Source organism: Mixophyes fleayi, chromosome 1 (assembly GCF_038048845.1).
Source record: "Mixophyes fleayi isolate aMixFle1 chromosome 1, aMixFle1.hap1, whole genome shotgun sequence".
NCBI classification, from domain to species: Eukaryota; Metazoa; Chordata; class Amphibia; order Anura; family Limnodynastidae; genus Mixophyes; species Mixophyes fleayi.
The window spans coordinates 348,146,504-348,170,104 of NC_134402.1; the positions used below are offsets into that span (position 1 = coordinate 348,146,504).

The window sequence follows — 23,601 nt, forward strand, 5'->3', positions numbered from 1 at the left end:
AAGGCATTGTGTTTTGGGCTACATGGAGCACCTGTCATGTTCAAGAGAGCTTTAGATAAGCTCTTAAAGCCACATAGGGCATATGCTACTGCGTATTTAGATGTATACTTGGGAGTCAAATCTCCCCAAAGTGGAGGCTGTGTTGGAATCATTGAGGGCACATGGCCTTACTGCCAATTCTGAGAAATGCGCATTGGCCATGCCAGAGGCAAAATACCTGGGATATGTAGTTGGAAAGGGGAAGGTCAAACCCCTGGTCAATAAAGTGGAAATCTTAAAGAACTGGGCCGAGAGAGAGACCCAACTGAGGATATTTCTTGGATTGGTAGGATACTACCGCTGGCTTGTGGAGGGCTTTTTGTCCAGACAAGCTAAACTGGTGTGAGTCAGCAGGAGCTGCCTGGGAGGACCTAAGGGTGGCTTTATGTACAGTGCCTATGCTACAAGCCAATTGTAGTAAGTACATTTTGACTGCAGATTGATGCCTCGGGAGTAGGTCTGTTCGCGGTACTTTCACAAAAGTTAGATGGAGAGAAGAACTCATTCTGTATCTCGGTCACAAGCTCTTTCCTAGGGAGAAACAGTATGTGACTTTTGAACAGGAGTGCCTCACCATCAAATGGACTGTGTAAGCCCTCAGGTATTACCTCTAGGATAGGGAATTTATCTTGGTGATGGACCATGCACCATTAAAATGGAGGCAGGTGAACAAAGAGATCAATGCCAAAGTGACCCAATGGTTCTTGATATTGCAGCCTTTCCACTTCACCGGGTAGCAAAGACTGGAAGCAATGCATAAAAATGCAGATGTGCTCTTCCGTAACTATGGGCTCTCTTGCAATGTCCGCTTTGCCTAGAGTGTCGAAGCTATGGGGATGGGTATGTGTGGAAAACTGCCCTTTTTGCCGGACTGTTAAGGGAGAGACTTCTACTTTCTCTGGTAGTCTCATGCTGCAGACAGGGTTAATTCTGCACACTCTTCTACATACAGAATGTAGGTTTACAGATGGAACACATGGGTGTGATTGATTTCTGGTTTAGGTAGCTAGTGTTGGGGAGAAAGCAGCATAAATTGTGGGGTTTGTGTTGTGGGTGGGGCCACCGTCGACTAGAAATTGGCCAGTGACTAGTGAGGTAACCAAGTGACTAGCTAGATGCAGAGTTGCAGGGCATTGTGACTACTTTATTTGTTTTATCACTGGAACTACACCTATTGCTGACTGACATCCTGGCAGCACTGAATAAAGTATAGAAGTATAGCAAAGTGGTGCAGCAGTGAGTGGGCATCCTGTTTGCTGTGCGTCACTATGTGTGTGTATGTATATGTGTGTGTGTATGTATGTTTGTCTGTGTATGTATATGTCTGTGTATGTATATGTGTGTGTATGTATGTATATATGTATATGTATATATTCACACACACACACATTTTTTAATGCTGGCACTAGGTTGTCAACCCCCCTGCACACAATTGTGTGCATATTTAAGCGTTATGAAGAAGTTAGGAATTACAACAATTGGTTATAATTGAAGTGTATTGTGTGAGTTGCATGTTCCCTATGGCTTGGTAAGGGTCTAGAGTTATGCATGTCAGAAAATCAGTGTGTGTAGTTGAGGACTGTAGTGCTTCTCTCCCTCAGGGAGACCCTTTTATATTTCCTATAGCTCTTACAGTTGCTAGGCAGCTGACACTTACACTGCATTTGAGAAGGCTTCTCCTTGCATGATATGTTATCATACATACATGTTTTATAATTGACATGCTGCTTCTGTTACCAATGCCTGAGGTAGTGACATGCAGTTCATAATTCCGATTGTATATGTACCTTATATATCAATAAATCTATATATCCTGCACGCCACACCACTTCTATAGCATTAATGTCTTGTTCTCAATTGGTTCAGGAAGAGAAAATGATGTTCTCAAGGTCATAAACAGTACAGCAGTTTATCAACTACTATATAATTTTAGCTGTTTATATAGTATACTTCTCCCATTTATTACAGCAAAGGTTTATCTAGTCAATATTAGAATTACTAATTATGTCTAACTATGTTTAATCACTGGTTTATTTAGAATTATTTCTATAGTTCAATTAGAATAAAGTATTAAACAAAAATATTGTAAAGAATTAAGCTATATCCCAAATCGTAAAATACTAATGCATGTGAAAATATAAAGCAATAACCTATAATAGACTAATCAATTTAGGGATGAACATGAATAGTAACATACACAAAAAATGCATATAAATATACTGCTAATGTTGTTAAGCTTCAGTATATTTTTTAAAGCAAAATTGAGCTACACAAAGATGGTTGCCATGGTTGTCATTACAAGAAATGGAAAGTTTAAAAATAAAACACATGTAAGAAAAAGGGAAGGTGTCACATGCATAGAAAGGGTTAAATTTGTCTCTGAAAAAAAAAATCAGAGGGGTTTGGAATATCCCAGGTAATCCTTGTTAATACCCTTCTGCATAGGAGTTCCTAAGCTCTTCATTGGATGCAGCATAATGTAGGATAAAAAAAACAAAACCACAACCTGTTTCTGCAATAGATTGGTCCATCCTGTAGACCACATATGTCCTCTAGTGATCGGTATCTAGAGGTGGAGGAATCCGTAAGGTGTGAAGGGGGAGGGTGTAGGAAGCAATCTGACTCTGTATGGACAGTACAGGCCACAGATGGGTGTTACACAGCTAGGAAATAGAGGGAAAAGCCATCTTGTGTGTGTAAGCCAGGGAGAGAGGGAGGAAAAGAGGAGGAGGTAAGGAGGACGGGCTACTGTTTCATAGGCTGTGGCAGCTGCTGCATGCTTGATGATGCTTCTTTCACTGGCTTTCAGCAGTCATGAATCATTGTGAGACGAGTACAAGCATTGCCTGCACATCAGACCTGCTGCTGGTGCCTCTGTCTGTCTGGATATAAATGGACACAGCACATTGCACCTGGCCCTGTGTGTCAGCAGCTTAACCTACAGTGCAAGGTAGGATGTTATTTTACTCCTGCTGTTGTTTCAGTGTTGTATTGCAAGAGCAGAAAGTTGGTTGCATGCATCTTTCTGTCACCATTGTCTTGCAATGGAGGTCTATACTTAGGCTGTGGTAATAGCTAACTTGCAATGCAGATGTTAAGCCTTTTCTCAGTGAGAGGCCTCCCTTCCACTGCTTGACAATATGCTGCAGATTGCAGAAGCAGGTAAGATGTTAACTCATTCCAGTCATCAGTTTTTGTAAGGTAGGAGATAATTTATCTTCTTGAATCCCCTTTGTATGTGGTGCAAATAAAAGGGTCTCCTACACTTTCACCCCACCGCACTTATAAGCTTGTGTGGGTTGCTCTTCTTTGACCTACTAATAGTAAATATTAGCAGCACACTAGATATCAGCCAAAGTGATGTCTTTAGAAGAGGTAAACTCGTGGGTGACCTTGAACATGCCATTTTATCTTCCCTAATGCTTTGGGACTAAACAGCATTGTTGCAGAAAAGGTTAATAAATTGTGTAGGGTGAAATAAAAGCCTTGTAATATGCAGTGTATCCCTGCAAAGCTCATTGATAAGGCCCTTCCTTTGAACCTAATCCTATAGCTGGTAGATTTGGGCATAGGACTGAGGAAATCCCTCATGGCAAACAAGCTGTCATTTTCATTATTCTTCTCTACTTTACCACAATAACCATACATATTGTACCCTTTCAGGAGAGAACATTTTAACAAATCAATGCCTACAAAATAGGTTATGTGAAACAGTAACTGTTTATCTGACACAAAATGCTAAATAATGCCACGTAGCTAGCTATACATCATATTTTCAGACCTCTCATTCATCGAATTGGCAGTATTTGTCACATTGGATTTTATAGGGGATGAACCTCATCGCTGTGTTAGCAGTCTGCAGTATCAGCCTTCATATACCTGATTTTAAGTTGTGTTTTGCTTCTATCAGTATTAATAAGAAAAAGCTGGAATTTGCCCAATATGCACCAGTGAGATTTTGCAGAGCGAATGAGTTTAACATTGTGCCAAGGCTGACTGCAGTGTCTGGGAAATTTACCTCTGCTTAAAGTTGGATATGTAATCACCAAAGGCATGTACTTTAGCTGGGACTTTATGGATCTAAAACAGATTGTATCGTACAGTGTCACTTGCTAAATATAGTTTAAATGTTTGTGGTGCGCAGTATGTTATTTTTTAATCTGACTCCCTTTTTTCTTATCCATTGATATTGACAAGAATGCTTATTAGTATAAATGAGCATTATTTGGTGTTTGGAATCTAAACATCATGTAATGCCAGGTTTATTAGTTTCTAATATTTTAATCAATTTGGAAGCCAAAGTATTGGCAGCCATTATATTATAAAGTACTTCACACTTCCTCCATATCAGTGTTGGGCAGCATGATATTTTTCATGGTTCTTCTCACAAGTGCCCTTTAGGGAGACAGACATTCCCTTTGTGGAGAAGTGTCCGATACTCATTCATGCAGCCCAAACAGGGTATTCTGTGGGTGCTTGTCTAACTGGTGAGAAGGCATCGCCATACAGCCGTTTACTAATCTGCTGCTCATACTGTGACTACCCTGCTCTTATTCTGTAACACTAAAGGAAGATGGCAAAATAAGAAATTGTCCGTTTTACTTCCGCAAGACTCCTCCAATCCACCTGCTGCCAACCCCTGCCCTATCCATCCTCTGCAGCCACCGCATAAAAAGGTGTGTCTAGTATCTCTCACAGCTAGGCTTACATTAATTTCTTTCAATTTGAAATCTGGTATTAGTCATCTCATACTCAGAGCCCACCCAAAAAGTTTTTTTTCTATATTTCAAAAGTATCTTTTTTTTTGTTGTTACATAATTAATGCAATGTTCTGTGTACTGTCTATTGTAATCAACAGCTTGCTAGTTTTGTTTACAATCAATTGGAAAAACTCAGGGTATATTGTAAGTAGATTTTTTATAACTGCATGGAATCACACATCTGACCAAATCATACTTGATTGAAGCACATCTTACATTTTTGTCTCTTTAAGCCAAAATGCTTTTCTTTCATTCAGCGGAACGGTGTCATACTCAGTTGACCGTTCCCAGAAGTTCCTGGACTGACTCTGTTGACATCATTCCAGCCAGTAGGGAATGACTGCCCTGTCCAGCTTGACTCCTTAATATGAGTAGAGCTGCTGTCTAAATAAACCCCCCCCCCCCCCCCATCTCCCAAAAACAATAACAACCAATCTCTCCCGAAACCCCCCTAGAGTAAAATAATACTGTTAGATGAGGCAGAGCTCTACATATGTTAACACATTGCAAGAACCATTTTAAAGGTATGTAATACTTCCAATTTGACCCAATGTCTCATCTCATTAAAATATAGTTAAAAATCACAGAATAAAAATGAATCATAAGCTAAGAAAAACCTATGTTTTATCTAAGTTAAATAAGTATGATACCTAATTCCTATCCTGAGATTACACAATCTTTGTACTCCCTTTGCAGCTAATTAAGCTACTAATGATCTGACTTTGTAGAGTGTGTATGTGTGTGTGTATATGTGTATATATATATATATATATATATATATGCTTGTCTAAAATGATTTATGTATATATGTATTTTATTTAGTAAAGCATATAGCCAGGTTCCTAGCTGCATTACTTGGCACCTATAAGAGCGATCAGCCAGGTCATCTCACTGTGTTCATAATGTGGCACAGGGACCTATTTGAACTGTGGTCACTGTAATGTGTTACATAGGCTTCCATGGTTTCACATCACTGTGACACAATGGTTAGCATTGCTGACTGGCACCTCTGGGGCACTGGGTTTGGTTCTGACAAAGGATGCTATCTGTGTGTAGTTTGTATGCTCTCCCTGTGTTTCCTGGGTTTCTTCCAAACACATACATACCGGTAGGTTAATTAGCTGTTGTGTGAAGAATAATCTCGTCCTGCACAATATGTTGGCACTATACTAATGTGTGATAAGGGTCTTAGAATTTATAATTATTTTGCAATGCCTTCATATTCCTATAATACTAAGAATGTGTGTGATCCCCTTTAATTGAACAGTCTCTTTGTAATAATCTACATTTATTTTCAGCATCTTATTTATTAGGTATTTATTTTAATTTATATGGTGCCAATCACATTATGCAGCGCTATACAGAGACTATGAAGTCATTCACATCAGTCCCTGTCCCACTGGAATTTATAATATAAATTCCAGATCTCACACACACATTTGGGTCCATAAGCGAGTTTAACTATCAGTATGTTTTTGGACTGTGGGAGGAAAAGGGAGCATCCGGGGAAAACCCGTGTAAACAAGGGGAGAACATATAGATTCCAAACGGAAAGGGTTCTGGATGGAAAGAAATTTATGACTCCTGTGCTGTGAGGCAGCATTGCTAACCACCTTGCCACCATGCTGCCCGGTATGTACATAATTTAAGGAATTCTGACTTAATATACACACTTGTACACACGAAGAGCTAAGTCCAACACAACATAATCACTGAGCGCTCACAATGATTAAAATGATTAAATACTATAACAAAACCATAGCAAACATTAAACTACGACTGCCAATAAATCAGATTTTTCATGGCAATGAATATTTAAACAAATGTATGTATAAGTTAATTATGTTGTTGGGAGGATGTTGTTGTTTATATAAATTTGTTTAGCTACATTAATTACACTTAAGATCAACTATGTGACACTTTTGTCATGGTAGCCATAGAATGTTTGGTATTGCATTGTTTTATATTGATCAGCTTCACAAAACAGGAACTTTTGTGTGAAAATAACAAAATGCCAGTATATTTAGAAACACGGTAGAAAACAAAAATGTTTAACATGATGGACAAACATGTCTTGGAAATGACAAAAATGGCAGTAAATTTAGACGAATAAAAACATTTGCCAATAGAAGAGAAGATTTTTGTTATATGGGTATAAAAGGCTGTCATGAATACCAATTCACAAAAGATAAATAAATAATATGTGTATATATCTAATATATAAATGCTTAGTGGCGTCTGTCTGTCTGTCTGTCTGTCTGTGTGTGTGTGTGTGAAAAAAAAAAAACAAGATGCAGCGCCACCTGCTGGGCAGAGTTATACACTGACCTACTAAATTCTTAGTGTGTGTGGGAAAAAAATTTCAAAAAGGGCTGAAATTTGGTAGGGCTCAAACTCCTTTTCGTGAGGTAATTTTACCTCATGAACACACATGTGTAGAGGCGTGCATTGGTGTGTGTGTGTGTGTGTGTGTGGAAAAAACTATTTTCTCAGAAAGGGCTCATCCAATTGACCTGAAATTTGGTATACTGACATTATTTGACAAAAAAATTAGAATAGTGAAGTCAGTTAACTTCCATCATTCCCCCTTCCCCCCCGTGGGAGGGGTAGTAAAGGCTAAATTTACGAGTTGAGGGGTCAAACTCATTTTTGTGAGGTAATTTTACCTCATGAACACACATTAAAAAGGCCGCTTGCGTCGGGAACTAACGCTCTCCCCCTGAGGAGGCCTGGGCTAGGTCCAAATGCATGACAAGAACCTTTTTAAGACCTTAAGTAGCTTGATTTGACTAGAATGCATGAGTATCATGCACGGGTTAACATATATATATATATATATTATATTTTACACAAAAAAATAAGTTGAATTGTGTTGTTTTCTTTTTGTTCACCAACTTTGTAAAGGTGGCCAAGTTAAGTTTATTGTGAGGGTCCACTCAGTGGACCTCCTCCCCCACCCACTGTCTTGGTCACTCCCTTGACCTTGTCTTCTCTCATCTCTGCGATCTCACCAACTTCTCCAACTCTCCCTTCCCTCTCTCTGACCACCATCTCCTCTCATTCACTCTGTCCTCCTCCCCTGCTCCCACCTCGCCTAAAGCTACCTTCACTAGGCGCAACCTTGAGGCTATTGACCATACCTTTTTTTCCTCCTCTCCTGACACACTTCTTTCACCTCTTCCCTCCCTGGTATGCTCCGACCAAGCATCCTCTCTTTACAACATCTCCCTCTCTAGTGCCTTGGACGCTTTTGCCCCGGCCTCTTCTATTCGCCAGCGCCGCCTCATTCCCCAACCCTGGCACTCCAAACTCACCCGTTCCCTCCAAAAGTGCTCTCGCACGACTGAACGCCTCTGGAGGGAATCTTGCTCCCTGGCCGACTTCCTTCATTTCAAATTTATACTCGCCTCTTTCTGCTCTGCCCTCTCCCTGGCTAAACAATCATTCTTTAAGTCCCTGATTTCCTCTCAGTCCTCCAATCCCCGCCGCCTCTTTGCCACTTTCAACTCCCTCCTCTCCCCCCCCCCCTCTTGTCCCACCTTCCCTCTCCACTTCCGACTTCGCCACTTTTTTCTCTTCCAAAACTGAAACCATCCGACTGAACATCTCCTCCTCCCATCCCTCTCCCCGCCCTCATCCCTTCTCCCTCCAACATCCAACTCTGGTGCTCCTTCTGCCCCACATCGGGTGAAGAAGTTCGCTCCCTCATTCTTTCCTCTCCACCCTCCACCTGTCCTCTCGATCCTATCCCCTCTCACCTCCTTCGCGCTCTCTCTCCTACTGCCTGCTCTTACCTTGCACACCTTTTCAACATATCACTCTCCTCTGGTGTAGTCTCCTCTTACTTTAAACACGCTCTTATCTCTCCCATCCTCAAAAAACCCAATCTTGACCCCACCTCTCTTGCTAACTATCGTCCTATCTCACTTCTGCCCTTTGCCTCCAAATTACTTGAGAGGATTGTCTGTAGCCGCCTCACTAGACACCTCTCTGAAGAGGGTCGAGGAGGGAATTGTCAATCAGGTTACCGCCCCCTCCACTCCACCGAAACTGCCCTGGCCAAAGTTACTTATGATCTACTTTTAGCCAAATCCAAGGGTCACTTCTCCCTGCTCATCCTCCTTGACCTCTCTGCGGCCTTCGACACCGTGGACCACCCCCTCCTGCTTCAAACACTTCTCTCTCTTGGCCTCTCTGGATCTGTCCTCGCCTGGTTCACCTCATACCTCGCTAACCGCTCCTTATCTGTATCCACGTCTGGCTCCTCCTCCACCCCCTTCCCTCTTCCTGTTGGTGTCCCTCAGGGTTCTGTTCTTGGCCCTCTTCTCTTTTCGCTCTACACATCCTCCCTGGGGGCTCATCTCCTCCTTCGGTCTTCAGTATCACCTTTACGCTGACGACATCCAACTCTACATCTCCTCGCCCGATCTCTCCTCCGCCCTCCTCTCGCGTGTATCTGACTGCCTCTCTGCCATTTCCTCCTGGATGTCCTCGCTCTTCCTCAAAATTAACATCTCCAAAACTGAACTCATTGTCTTTCCTCTCCCTAGACTCACCTCCCACCACATCCTCTCTATCACTGTTAACAATACCACCATCTCCTCTGTCACCCAGCTCCGCTGTCTGGGCATCACCCTCGACTCCTCTCTCTCCTTCGCCCCCCACATCCAATCCCTTGCCCAAGCCTGTCGCTACCAGCTACGCAACATTGCCCGCATCCGGCCCTTCCTCTCCCAAGATGCCACCAAAACTATCATCCACGCACTCATCATCTCCCGCCTTGATTATTGCAACCTCGTTCTTACCGGCCTTCCCCATTCCCATCTCGCCCTCCTCCGCTCTATACTCAATGCAGCTGCAAGGCTCCACATCCGCCTCCCCTCTCTGCCTTGCCCTACACTGGCTCCCCATTCCTTACAGAATTCTTTTCAAACTCCTGACTGTCACTTTCAGGGCTTTCTCCCAGTCTACTGCTCCCTATATCTCCAAACTCCTCTCTATTCACACTCCTGCCCGCTCCCTGCGCTCGGCCAATGACCGTCGCCTCTCCTCCACTCTGATCACCTCTTCCCACTCCAGAATCCAAGACTTCTTCCGTGCTGCCCCCCTTCACTAGAATGGCCTCCCTCGCTCCATCCGTCTCTCTCCCAATCTGTCCTCCTTCAAGAAGGCACTCAAAACTTACCTGTTCCTAAAAGCCTACCAACCTTCCACCTAACCCCCTCATCTCATCTCCTCCGCCTGTTCTCCCCCTCTCTCCTCCCAGTCCCCCTGTTCTTTCCCCACTTCTTCAACTTGCTCCCTGTGTGCCTGAGTTCTGTCTACCCTCCCTTTAGGATGTAAGCTCATTTGAGCAGGGCCCTCTTCCCTTTGTTCTCCATACCTGTTCTTCTGCTCCGTCTTTACTGCATTAGCCTGCCTGGAGTCTCTTAAGTTTTGGTATTTTTTGTTTACTGTGTGTAATGTTTCACCTTGTTTAGTCTACTGTTTGTGCTCTGTACGGCGCTGCGGAACTCTTGTGGCGCCTAACAAATAAAGGATAATAATAATTGTGACTTAATCTGGTTATCCTCCCAAACAGCCTCTGCATAACCAGAATATCAGCAATGAAGGACGTTTTTCCATTTATGTATATGTAGTGTGCACACTTCTGAATTAAACCAATACTGTTTCTGCACATGTTCCATGTTGTGCTGAAGAAAACCGTTTCATAATGAAACCGAAGGGATGGTTTTGTAGAAAGCAGAATGGTCATTTCTAGCATTGCATGGAACTGTCTAAGGTACCGTAAAACATGGTGTTTTATGTTACACTGAATTACTTTGGTTTCTGCCATGTTCAATGGGTATTCATGTATATAGCATCTGCCAGGTTCATGCACATGTAAGGAAAAGGCATACCGGTATTTTCATGCTAGCTATTGGAAGGAAGGTGAATGTGCCTCTAACTGCTGGAATCTGCACCCTACTGCAAGATGGTCCTGTAAACAATTCATCTTTATAAATAGTGCACAAGGCCTTAATGTTCAAAGGACCAGAAATATCTAAAAACATACAGTGCTTGTATACTTTTAGAAGCCATATATGTTCATTTAAAACAGCATTCTTTGCAACATATAATGGTTCATTTGTTGAAGCTCACAAAGTGCTAAAGAAAGTTGTAGAAATCAGACAAATTTGAAATAATTTAGGTGACTTAAAATATATATGTAAAATACATTTAGGATTTAATAATATAGCTCACTGGAAACAAGAAAGCACTTTGAACTATGTGTAAGAGCAGGTGTGCCTAAAACATGCGTCACAGAGGTGTAATGCTTATTTTCCTTTTCTTATTTCTAAGTGCTTTATTTATGTAAGTTTAGATTTGACATGCACTGTGCTTTTTTTCTTTCCATTTTGATCTGTCTTGATTTGCTGAAGTGCTAAGCACTTTCCCTGAGCTGCTTCTGTAGCCTTTATCTGAAGCCCAGCTATCTCGTGTTGATTTTGGTTCAGATTTGTTGAGTGTAGAATACACAATGTGGAACATTTATGGAAATGGGTGCAAAGTAAAGATGCTGCTTTCTATTACAGCCAATCAGATTATAGCTGTAATTGTTGTAGTGTAGTTTAGAAAGATAAAACAAACATCTGATTGGTTGCTTTGGTTTACATTACTTTTTTCCTTTGCTACAGTTTTAATAAATTTTCACTAATGTTTACAAAGAATTCTAAGTATATTACTGTTATTAACTTTAAATATAATAAGAAGGCATAGTGTTTATACTACTGTGGAGCTGAGTGCAAACTATTGTTTTGGTTTTGTTTTTGTTTTTTTGTCATTTGTTACTTTCACACACAGACCTTTCTAACAGCGTCCAAGGCTTAAAGGCTTGATGCCAGCGGTGCTAAGGAAAAAATATTCCCACATGGCAAGAGCTGAAGTTTTTTGCTGATTTTTGCATTAACCCTGTTACCTGTCTCGGAAGGAACTGAAACATCAGTACATATTAGAATTCTAAAACAGTGGTCAAAGCTATTCGAAAATGTTGTGTGGAGGTGTTGGAGGAAGGGCAGGATCAATTAACTGTCTCCTGGCAAAGGTCAAAGGTCACAGGAACAGACTTCCAATTATGTTTTCCATATATGTACTAGTAGATTTTGTCTTTTTTTACCTAATGTCCTTTTTTTGTTTTATTTATTAAATTAGTGAGTTCATACCTATTAATTATTTCTAGTATGTTTATGTTCTAATGATTGTAGAGAAGTGACCTAAGTGCACTCTGGTTGATAAGGAAACAGGCAAGGACTTTAATATTTGTCTCCAAGAAACGCATTGTAGTGATTGTCATGAAACATCTGCTCATCCTCTGACAGACTGGATGTTTTGAAAGGAGCACTAACCAGCAATTAAATGAAAGCTATTATCTGCATGGAATACAGACAAGGGCAGATCTTCCCCATATATAACCATGTAACTTAGAATAAAAGAGTAATTCATTCTTCACTAAAGACTTCTCAACCAAAACCTTTTGTACACCCATTTATTATTATACTGTCCTTTCTACCATCTTCCTTTTTTTTTAATTTAGTGCCTATAACATGTTTTAATGGTAACTTATATCACAAGAATGGTATTCCTTATGGTGATATTTAGCATGCTCTAATGCCATTCAGGTTCCAGATTAAAGTTCTATGTTTAGTATTTAGAATGGATCCATTGTGTGCCTGTAAGAATCGAGTTCCTTTGTGAAAGCAGAAATGGACAAACAGTTAAGAAAAGGATATTCCCAGCCAGTATCTGAGTGAGATGATTGGTTAACAAAAGGAAAAGTACAAATCTCAAATGTTATGCATTTAGTAGTGACAATCTGAAAACTTTCCAACATCACGTGGGACTCTGACTCTTGGGGGTAAATGTATTAATCTCTGATTCTAGCAAATCATCTATATACTTACCTTTTAAATTGCGATTTTACATTTAGCCGTCAAAGATGCTGAATATCAGTGATTTGCTAGAATCGGTATTTAATACATTTACTCCCTGATGTCATTTGTAAAAAGGCTGAGATGCATGTAAGCCCATCACAATTAAAATAAATTGTCAAAATATGAGGTTAATTTAAAGGGTTTTTCCAATCTTTCACAACCCCTGCTATTTAGCCGCTAAATGTAGTGCTTTGGTGGTACGAACCCCCACGAAAGGTCCACCATTACAATATATCTGGTGCTGTTGCTGGTGTAACAGGGAGATCATCATCATCATCATCTATTTATATAGCACCACTAATTCTGTAGCGCTGTACAGAGAAGTCATTCACATATGTCCCTGCCCCCATTGGAGCTTACTATCTAAATGGTTGCAGACACAGCAAACTAAAACCATCTTTGCTATTAAACCAGCCCATGTAGAGGTAGGTATATATTGATAGCAGCTCCTATCCTGAAAGGCTGTAGTTTGAATCTCCCTCCTAGCAATGCTGACAGTGCTGTCCTTTGTAGTAGTTCAGCGCAGAGAGATATGAACTGAGTACAGTAAGGTTTATAGAGCCCTAGTGTGGGTGCTGGCTATTCCTTTTAAAAAAAAACCAAACCAGTAAGCCATAGTCTATAATGTATAGTAAGTAGAAAAACATAGCAAAATTGCTTTTAAAATGTCATGAAATAGTGGCAAAAACTTCTCACACATTGTGAGTGTAAAAATCAATAAAAATGTTATTTAAGTCTGCACAAGAATGTAATAAGCAGCTGATTAGTTCTAAACACTTCACCAGATTGAAATATGTTTTACTGAACCTGAATGTGGTTACATTTGAGTCTGAAATGTAGAATAAGTTGTTATTGTATTACTACACTGTAAGGATGCTTTTTGAAGGTTTATGTTGGTGAATTATTGATGACCTATCCAACAGTCTGCTATAGCTGCTTATGTTCTCGTGTGTTCCTTTGTCACCTTGAACCAGTAGCCGTAAAGAGCACTGTTGCAAGACGGGCCACGTTACATTTTTTGGCAGGGATTCCAGTGATTACTGTGTGTTCGGGATATTTTCATTACATTTTTATATTTCAAAAGAACAGACAGACATTCCATGCACGTCAGCTTCATAGGAAAACACTGCTTTAGGATCAAAACAATGAAACAATTGCTTATGCTTCTTCATAATTAAAAAAACTTCACTCATTTATGAATATCTGGCCTCAAGGAAGACGGTGGGTTACATAGAGGTTGAATTAGACATTATCTCCACCAGTATAATTTGTATGAGAACAGTGTTTGCAGCAGGATGATAATGCAGTGTAACAGACAATTTTAAAAGGGAAATGTAAGGAAGATCTATTTGTCTGTGAATGTTCAATTAAGGTTAAAATACACCATCAGTCTGCACAATCTGATGGTCCTGAGCCAACCTCGTATAACCTCATATAACATTGTATAACAACTGTTCTTGCTGTGTAATGTGAACCAGTCATGCATATTACGAAGCACTTTGTTTTTGTACTGGTAAGCCTAGATCAGTGGTGGGCAAACTCGGTCCTCGAGGCTACCAACAGTTCATGTTTTTAGGATTTCTGTCTGTAGAAACAGCTGGGATAATTACTGACCCAGCCAAATATATTAACTCAGCTGTGTATGATTAAAGAAATCCTAAAAACATGAACTGGTGGTAGCACTTGAGGACTGAGTTTGCCCACCACTAGCCTAGATGGTCCATCCACAGCCTATCATGGTGCATGGCTAACCTCTGGTCTCAATAGACATCCTGTAAACTAGAAATACACCTAGGTGTGCATGGAGGGAATAATTCTGCACACACACTGTACAAAACCTCAATCCACAAAAGGAAATCTAGCTTCTGCACTGGGAGTCTTCTCTGTACTTTGCAAGGAACATGTTCTTTCTGTCCAGTTCTTCCTGTCAGCTTAGTGCAAATTGCTGTAAAAAAACCAATGTGTCTTGCTGGAATCTTAGGTGAACTTATGCAAATAGTCACACAGGGCATCCAATCCTGATTTTTCACCATACAGCAGATGGTTTCTACATTTTAAATGGTCTCCTATGTGCAACAAGTCCTATGAGAGGAATGCAGGGCAATTGGCAGAAGAGATATGTGATTCCTCTAATATAAAATATAGAAACCAGGAATTGTAGTTTGGTAGAGAGAACATATTTCACACGTCCTGGCATGCTGTAATATAAAGCTAAAAGGCCTAGTTTGTTTGGGTAGTGAGAGATGGGCAGGATCCAACTTCATTTTGGCTGTCCATGTTTTAGTTGTACTTTCACTATCTGAAGGATGTGGTTGTGCACAACTTCTGCTGTAAACCTGGGGGATAGCAAATGATTCCGTGAGGCTGTTGAATACTTGTGAGTTATGGTTGCACTGAGTGACAAACTGATAGAATTGTGCTATAGTTTATCACAGGTTGGTGATGCAGAGCAGTTTGTTGGGCCATGGGCACTGCTATGAGGCTTGTGAAAAACAGATGAAAAAAAGGATGGTCCACAAAGATTAGTAGATGCTGATCAGATTATTCAGTGATTGGCTATCCATTTTTCATCAGGAGGTGACAGATAGTACAGTCTCCATATCAAACACACAGAGGAATGATAATGACAGAATTTTAATAGTTTATTAACAGTGGAGCACAGTTCTTGGTACCCTAATGGGTAACTTATTGGCCCACTGCGCTTGCCTTTTATCACACCAGCTCATGTACTACAGTGGGAAATTAAGAGATGGGTATCACAATCTTCATACTCAGGTCCCATGGGGAATTAAACACTACACCGTTCTTATACTGGCTGGAGACTTGGGTATTTAAACCTTTGTTGCAGAGCTAAGACCAAGCTATCCTTTCCTCTGGGAAAAGATCTAGATAGTGTCCTACAGAACAGCCACCCCATGGCAGACTGTCTGGACTATATACTTTTCTGCAACCATTTTGAGAAACAAAGTAGGGAGTTGAGAGGAATTGTGTAAGAACTACTTACCCTTCACAAACCATGCATGTACTCAAGAAAATTAGAGCCCCGAAACTATAAATTTCAAGACACTCTGGCCTAGGGACACCCACTTGTGACGGGATGGACATAATGTGCCACTGTACTTTTTGCGGTGTAGCTTGTTGCCGACTTGTCTTTACTGGCCATGCTTGGCCAAACTAGCCACTCACAGCCTGTGGGTATCAGCATGGTGTCCCCAGTTGTAGGAGGGTAATCGCTGCCACCTCTAGGCTCCTTCACCAGTATCTGAAACATCAAAAACTTGTTGGGCAATGTGCAACTGCTACATCACCTCTTTGCTGTTTGCTCTTGCTGAATCCTTCCTGACTACTTACTATAGATCCAGACTCCTGGATAGCTGACAGACCACCAACTCGGGATGCAAGACTCAATTTAGGAGGGGGATGGATTAAAATTTGTGCTTTAATAATATGTTGGTTGCAGGAACACAGAGCAGAGCTGACCTTGATAATAATGGTATTAGCTCAAAGAGCTATTTCTTTAGATGCATCAACATACCACAAGAGTGTAGTGGTTAGTCAGATTACATAGACTACTATTTTTTTATTTTTTTTGGTACAGATTTACACACAGGACTGGAATGGGTAAGCAGCGTCCTGATCAAGATTGAGGGATCTATTTATCAGTACCCTACGATTGTGAAGGTTTCCTATTGCTGCTTATCCCAGTGATAGAAAAACTTCACCACACAATTTTTCAATGAGAGCTTCTGGTGATACTGCCTGGCAGTGGTAAGAGGAGTCTTTCAGCTTGCCAGACCACTTCAAGAAGTCTCTGTACATGCGTGAGCTGGCTTGCTGGATCATGCATGCACAATGGAACTGGAAACATAGTCTTGGGTTGCCGGTTCCAGATTAGGGGAAAAAAAATAAGTTTAAAAATAAATATATATAAAAAATACTCAAAACAGGAAAAAATGCTTTATTTAACAAAGCATGTTGATAGCGATAGGAAGATATGGGATTGCTTCGCCGGACAGACCTGGCATTGATAAATAGACCCCTGACTCTTATCTGTACATGATGGTCAGTCTGGATACATTACATTTACTATAGTGGCATGGGGATATCCACTTACCTGTTCATGTGAACCAGCTACCAGGGGCTCAGATCCCTTTTTGCACAGGCACCTGTTAGTATGGCCAGGGAGATCTAATCTTAATTTAGACTATCTTACAGACCTTTGGCCCCTCTTCTAGTACTACTAATGAGATAAATTTGGCTCCAGGAGGTTTGTAGGCAGATCACAGTTGTGCATCCCTGTATCGCCAGGTGCTGGAGGTCAGTGAGCTCTGCATCAGTGCTTGGCCTGCTGGGATTTCATTAAAGCTTTCCAAAGCTACTGGGAAAGACTCGGCACTGCTGTTTTCCAGTCTACAAACTCATGACCGAAGACCTTCAAGTGAGGGTATATACAGTGCTGGCACTATCGTCCCTAGACTCGGGTCCAGAAAAGCAGCAGCCCAACCCCACAGGGACCCCTTAGGCCACTCCAGCTGCCTCCAGTAGACCACCATTGCTTTAGTGAAAAGATAGAAAAAGGTTATAACAATGTTTCTTCATGATTTTCATATAGTTATTTATACAATTAGTTTAAGCTTTAAATACAACAGTGTACAGTATTTTATTGTGTGTAGATGACGTCTCCGTTTTTTTTAGGCTCCAGGTTGAAATGAAATATTCGTGTTGATCCTACACTAGGCAGAAATGATAACGTGTGCTATTCCTGTACTAGTGCTATATATTTGTTTTACATCCATTTAAAGGGGGGGATTCACATTAAGATAACTGTATTGGCTGGTACATGCCACCGTGCACTTTTTACTACGTTGTTTTCTGTTTGTTCCTCCGGGCTATGACATGGCTTCACTGAGTACTCTAGATTGGATGCTATTGTATCCAGAGAACAACCTTGTGCCATCTTCCAGGCCAGCTACCATGAATACATTTTCCTGATGATAGGAAGGCAGAAAAAGAAAGGTATTTAATAATAGTTGCAGGATGATGTTTTAAAAAACAATAATTTAGAGACTCCATAAACCCCTTTAAAGCAGAGCATGCAAAATCCTCATAACATTTTTAACACTTATTCTCCTCCCTCTCTTGTTAAAACATTCTTCTGCAGCACCAGAGTTTGCTGCTCAGAAAACCGCCATTGCTATTTTATGGCATTGTCTTCAGTACTAACTTGTTTGAGTCCGTAAATTAACATATGGAATCATTTCTGCACATGTGACTTAATTGGTTTGTCCTTGCCTCACTGGAATTGGTCCTCTAGCTGCCAGCATTAGAAATAGAAGAAAAAAAAGGTTTCTCCCACACACCAGGCTCCGCAGAGAGAAGAGCAGCCAGATTACAATAATGAGAGGGTTTTCTGCAGTGTAAAACAAAACACATTTGAATTCCAAAAATATTCAATGCCAGTTCTGACACATTGCAATGTGCCACAGGCATCCTGGCAAAAAATATTGCAAACATTTATCACTCTTTTTATTTGTGCACTTTATGGCTTGATCAACTAAATAGTAAAATGGCCAGAACACGGGCGCCACAGTAGAAATAATTGTGAGCACAGATGGCATCAGTTTTGCGTACACAGAAGAATAGTTTATACAGTGGGCAATTCAGCATGTCAATAAACGTTACTAACAGAACAGCAAGGTCAGCCTATGTGTGCCCAGCATAACTTGGATCAAAGTTCTGTGTTCTGCGCTTGTCCATCATGCCAAGGGTAGTCTTTGGGCAATGTATGCACGTTTTAGGTACGTGGGCAAATGTTTTACACATCAGATACATTTCAAAGAGGCATGCACCTCACCCTGGGATGTAGTTCTTAATTGATCCCAAAGAGAAACCTGCTCTTTGTAAGCTCAGGTAATTACATATAATCATTTTAAATGTTGGGCCTGTTAGCTTTAGTATTGCTATAGTAATATCCAATGTCCATTTTGGAGTTTGTTATATGTACTGATAGGTTTATCTTCAATGTTTTTGTAACCAGGGTCATAAAAATGTATATTCTTATGGTTACTTGAGAAATGGTGTGTTTAGAAAATGCTCTCAGAACTTTGTGTTTTCCTGTAAAGTCCATTTTCCTTGATGGTTATTCAGTCCACTTCTCCAGCACAAATAACCATGTCTTTCTCCATATTCATGCTCCTGATCTCAGATACAGGAATCCAGTCATAGGGGGCAGTGGTGGCTGGAGAAAAGCATGTCCGGAATGATTCAGTGGGAAGATGTTGCCTTTCATTGGATGGCTGCAATATATAGGAAACAAAGCTCAGGGCCCTGTGCATTTTGCAGTAATATGATAAACCTATCTGTTGTCGTGTTTTGCGGTCAGTTACTTGGGGTGCGTGTTGTCACGTGATGCCCCACTTGCTATCGCCCTCCTCTTCTGCTCTGGTTATGGCTTGGTGTGGCATCCGCGAACAGGGGGTCCTCTGAATACTCAGGATTTTAAACACAAGTAGGGTGTGGAGTGGCCACTAGTAGTGGTGCAGTGTAACCTAAGAAATATTGGGCGCCTGGCCATCTCAGGCCACTCTATAGGCGTTAGAACAAGAACTATAGGTCTCATTTACGGTTCAACGCATTTACAACCATTTTTGTGATATAAATATAGGCATTTGAATGCTCACCAAAGTGTGTGCGTGTATAGAATTTTGTGTATATCAGTCTTGTGGCCCCTTACAATTGAGGATGTGGAAATTAGGTGGGCAAGTGTTAGATGAGTACAGTAAGAGAGTGTACACATAAATGTAGCACATATCCTGAAGATACAACCTAATTGCTACACTTGCTTTCTATACATTGGGAAGTCTTTAGTTGTCTTATTAAGACAAGGGTTGTGAGATAACTGTGAACATGCTGACATAGAAGAAATTAATGGAAATGAATTAAGAGAGTACATAGTAATCTGAGATACTAAAAGTCAAAGGCCCCTATTTATTAATCTACAGCAATAATTTTCGATCCCTGCTTATTGCAGCTTTAGAAAACCTGTTATGTTGCAATTTATTTAAATATTGGCTGAGCAGGAGTGATTTTCAGTTGCCTGACGATACTGCCCAGAGTAGTAAGGCTTTATGTACCTCTTCCCGAGCCTGTCTCAGGGCATATCCACATACGTAGCCTGGTTAGCCAACTTAGACATGCGCAGGCTTAGGCTTTCAGTTCCACTTAGTAAACATAAATTAGAAATTTTTTTTTTAAATATATCTAAAAAAAACTTGATAATCATTTTTACAAATTTCCTATGGGGGAAAAAGCTCTATTTAAATAATGAAGACTTATTTACATTGATTATCTTCTGCTGTTGCCATCCTGAGATGGTAATAGCAAAACGAGGACTGCAGCTGCACATGTACCACTGCTGATCTTATGCAAAGCACGAGGATGGTTCTCAACAGAGAAAGCTGGCGATTCTTATCAATGGCAGTATTTTATATAGGGGGCTAGATAGGAAAGAAGCCGACCTCTGGTGAAACCACCTTTGGTGGCGCCACACATCTATTGTTTTACAACTGTGCCTGTTTTGCAGACCGAGGTGGTGGCATCTTTAGGGGTAAAGCATGTTGCACCTCTAAGTTGGTGGAGTTGGGCAGACTGGGGGCTGATCTTTGATAAGTGTGGGTTAGTCACATGAGTGGAAATCTGTGATTTCATATTGCGGGACTAGAGTTTTTTAAGTTAGCTTGCGGGGGAGAATGTGCATTTAAAGAGGCTTTCCCAGATTACAAGTGGGCTCGCAGCCTTTTCTTCCTTGCACAAAGACTTGAATTCTCTGGGTAGTCAGATGTTCCTGAAAACCAACCACATGTTATAAATCGTTCTGATGTCCCCTCCTTCAAACTAGTAATTTAAGCCATAGATGGGGCTAAATTGAGCAGTTATTTAGGAAAGTAACAGAAAAGTTTGAATTGATGGTAGAACTTTTAAGGTTGGACTTTGCAGTGATGATTACCAACCCACAAGTGTAAGCACAGATTGCTCCCAAAGAGTGAGCATTAGCTATTTTGCGATAATAAATGTGATTGTGCAGATGTTTTTCATCGTTTTACAATTATTCCAAGTGCTAAGAGTAAAGCTATATATGTGTTATGTGATGAATTAATAAGGCACATTTACTATTGTAAAAACCTGTAAGCAAAAAGGTGGCCAAAGATGGCAGTGTCTGTGTGGGAGCAAAACTTAGCAATGTTTGATGGGAAGAGTTGGGTGAATTGTGGGTATACCATACTAAGTGCAGATGCATGAATGGGATTACATGACACTGATAATCAAAAGCAAGATTTTGTTTCCTGGGACAACAATATTTAAATGAGACCCAGTGGTGAAGGCACATTTAGGTTAGACTTTCCTGTTTTATATGGAAGAGTGCAAAGCCCTATTTCCCCCACAAAAAGACTTGTCTCTTCCACCACTTCTGAGGTGGCCCAGATCTGGTCTCACCCTACAGTTTTGTTAGGACACATTTTTCACCTTTCAGTAACACTTTTCAGAAAAGTGCATTGTTAAAAGTACTAATGTAATAAAACATGTAACACACAAAAGTGGCACAAAAGAAAGCCCACTCTCATGATCGAAGAAGACATAAATATTTAAATGAATAGAGATGTTGGTACTAACGGGGTAGTAGGTTAGACATTTTATTTAGATGGATCTGAAAACCAAGGTGTAGATGTATTTCCTGGGGGACAGATCCAAGGACAGGGAAGTGGGCTGCACCATGGAATGCACTTGGCAGACTGACACACACAAAGCAGTGGAGGTTGGATTTTTTTTGCAGTTTGTAAATGAGTCCCCTTTAAAATGGACTCTGTTAGAAGGAGTGTACTTATCAATTCTAGTGTTGAATGCTTGTGTAGCTTTACAAGCCTCCCCTTTATTTGGTGGGGTAGGCTGTTTATCTGGGGATTCTCTGTCTTGTACTGAGGCCGCACTGGATTGACCAGAGTAGTAAAAACGTGTCTGTTATGGGTCTGTCTGCTTAGGTTCAGAATATAGTGCATACAGACACCAATGATAGTATGCATGCTGCTCTCACAACACTGCCCTATAAATATTTAAATAGCAGTTCAGCTTTCAGATCCAGTCATCAGTGACAAAGAATCAAGCTTTCTGACCTTTTGTTAACTTGCAATGTGAAATATGATTCTTGCAGTCTGGTTTTTTACAATGTTCTATGCGAACAGCTTTCCATAGCATAATCATAATTGTATGAGGACAAGTGAGATAACTAATAAGAACAGATTATTTATGTTATGTGTACATGGAATATATACAGGTACAGAGATAGAGCTCCATTTATCGCCACCGAAAACTGAAGTGTTGCTCAGCTTTAGGGCTTTTTTTTTTTGCTTTGCCTAACACATGTAAGGGGTTGCAGCCACCAGTAACATAGCTACTCCTGGCAATTCCCCACCAGTCTAGCATATTTATGAAGTGTCATGGCAGTAATTGAACTTGTCTGTTACCTGTTCTGTCATCTCTGAATGGCATTCACCGAAAATGAATCTGAAACTATTTATTGGTTATTTTCAGGCTCTATGTTTGTAAAACGAATGGGGCTATTTATTTTACTGAGGGGGTGGGGGGGGGTAGATATAATATTACTTATGTTATTTTGTAATTTTTTTCTTTATATATAAAGGTTTTGAGGGGTGTTTTTGTTGTTCGGAACTGGAAGCTCAAACCAAGCTTTAAGTTCCATGCATGTGCTGGAGTCTTCGGGGCGATAGGTAACCATTATTGTTCTGGATATATTTCGTTGTGACAGGTGAGTATCACTGATACAGCAAGAGTCAATGATAAATCACAGCAATAAGTAACTTTTTATCATTGTGTATGGTGGCAATAAACAAATTACACTTTTTGCCACGTTAACCGTACATACAACCCATACATAAATGCTCTCTGTACGGAGCTGCGGACCCTTTGTGCCAATATGTATAATATATATCTATCTATAATATATAAAGAAATCCTATGTTACCCGAGAGCCGTTGACAGCACATACAGGCTGATTTGGTCACGGACAGTCGGGGTTTTCTGATTTTTATCTGCTAGGATGAATATGGGTAACAATAGACAATCAACATATTGATTTTCATACAATTTGGTCATTCAATTTTGGACAATCTAATATTTGCTTGTGTGCATACGCCTACAGTCTGTTTTAGAAGCCAATGGTAACAATATGCGGTTGGCAACATTTAATAACAATTTGCAGTGCTACTTTGCTGCTGAGTCGGTACATTCAAGTGTACTTTTCTAAGAAATATAACAACCCCTGTGGTGTAGTGAGGGAATGTTACACCCATTATGACATGTGACATTGTAAAAGGTGTATTGTGAGTGTTTGCTGGATTCCAAATGTTTACATTGTGTGGGTCACAGGGAGAACTTGAGCTTAAGTTCCATGCTGGACTGCCCCCAGGGACTGGCAGGGCAGGGGGGCATCTGCCTCTTGGGCCAGTCCCAGCGTGGTCTGCGTCACCAGGCTACGTGCATATTTTTTTTTTTTCTTTTTAAAAACTTTCTAATAGTCTGCAGAGCCGAGCTTCAAGCCCCCCCAGGCTAAAATTTGACAGCCAGCCCCTGGATATACCTCATTTATTTTCACCAACAGATGGTCTGACACCATTAATTTCAAGACTGGTATTTGTACACCACCACAGTTAAGCATTTGAGCTTTAGGTGAAAGTATGAAGTCAGAGTCTTGTTTCCTTTTACTCTAAACTGTTTGAGTGATGCCGAATGAAGCCAAATTGTGTCTGAGTTCTGAGGGA

At 40.6% G+C, this 23,601-nt stretch overlaps 1 protein-coding gene across 26 annotated transcripts in view; it reads left to right on the top strand.

The window, feature by feature from the left end:
• RIMBP2 (RIMS binding protein 2) overlaps positions 1-23,601 on the top strand; it is a 307,432-nt gene that overhangs the window by 114,997 nt on the left and 168,834 nt on the right. Inside the window, exon 1 of one of the 26 annotated variants that reach the window (XM_075176661.1) lies at positions 2,859-2,989. The exons of the other annotated variants lie outside the window; for them this stretch is intronic. The gene's annotated coding sequence lies outside the window, so the exon portion shown is untranslated. Of the gene's footprint in view, positions 1-2,858; positions 2,990-23,601 lie in introns of those variants that run through there. 26 annotated transcript variants of the gene reach the window in all.